This window comes from Helianthus annuus, chromosome 3, assembly GCF_002127325.2.
Source record: "Helianthus annuus cultivar XRQ/B chromosome 3, HanXRQr2.0-SUNRISE, whole genome shotgun sequence".
NCBI lineage: Eukaryota > Viridiplantae > Streptophyta > Magnoliopsida > Asterales > Asteraceae > Helianthus > Helianthus annuus.
Window position 1 is genome coordinate 53,094,627 of NC_035435.2, and position 1,043 is coordinate 53,095,669.

The 1,043-nt window shown below is 43.3% G+C and overlaps 1 non-coding gene across 1 annotated transcript; it reads right to left on the reverse strand.

Moving 5' to 3' along the window:
* Positions 1-380: 380 nt before the first annotated feature.
* LOC118490834 lies at positions 381-487 on the reverse strand. Its single transcript, XR_004890059.1, has one exon. It is a non-coding gene; the product is annotated as a small nucleolar RNA R71 (small nucleolar RNA).
* Positions 488-1,043: the final 556 nt, after the last annotated feature.

The window sequence follows — 1,043 nt, forward strand, 5'->3', positions numbered from 1 at the left end:
TGATGGCGGACCAACGTACCCTCATGGATTACCTATGGCCCACCGTAGGTAATCTTGGCACTGCTATTAATGCACCGAATGTCGATGCCAACAACTTCGAACTTCGGCCGCATTTGATCCAAATGCTCCGAAATTCCGCAACCTTTAACGGGCTTGCGGATGAAGATCCCCATTTGCATATTACCAACTTTTTGGAAATATGTGATACCTTCCGGATCAACGGAGCATCAAATGACGCCATCCGCCTTCGAATGTTTCCATTTTCATTAAAAGACCGAGCTCAGGCTTGGCTTAATGCCCTCCCAGTTGGCTTGGTAAACACCTGGGATGAACTAGCCCAAAAATTTCTATATAAGTATTTCCCTCCTGCTAAAACAGCCAAATTAATGACTGAAATTAATACATACTCACAAGAGGATAGGGAATCCTTATATGAAACTTGGGAAAGGTTCAAGGAGCTACTGAGAAAGTGTCCTCATCATGGTCTTGTGGTTTGGCAATAAGTGTCCACTTTCTACAATGGATTGTTGCCACACACAAGACAAACACTCAACTCTAGCTCCGAGGGACTTTTAGGTAATTGTCGCCCAAATGAAATTTATAATCAAATTGAAGAAATTGCTCAAACCAATTTTCAGTGGCACACTCCCCGAGGCAATAAATCTATTGCCCCGGGCGCCCATAAGGTTGACCAAAGCACTTCTTTACAAGCCCAAATCGAGGCCCTTTATTCAAAAATCAAAAAGTTAGAAATGACAAAAGCGGCCTCGGTTATGGCTTGTGAAGGGTGTGGTGGGCCACATGAAAATTGGAGTTGTATGAAAGAATTAGATGATCAAACAGAAACGGTAAACTACATTGATAATAGACCTAGGCCGTCGGGTCCTCCAACGGGTACCTACAACCAAGGATGGCGTAACCACCCTAACCTTGGTTGGAGAGAATCCGACAATGGTAGTAACCAACAAAATCTAAACCAACGAACAAACTTTCAACAACCAAGAAATGAGCCACAAAATTTCTCTCAACAACAAGGTGGACGA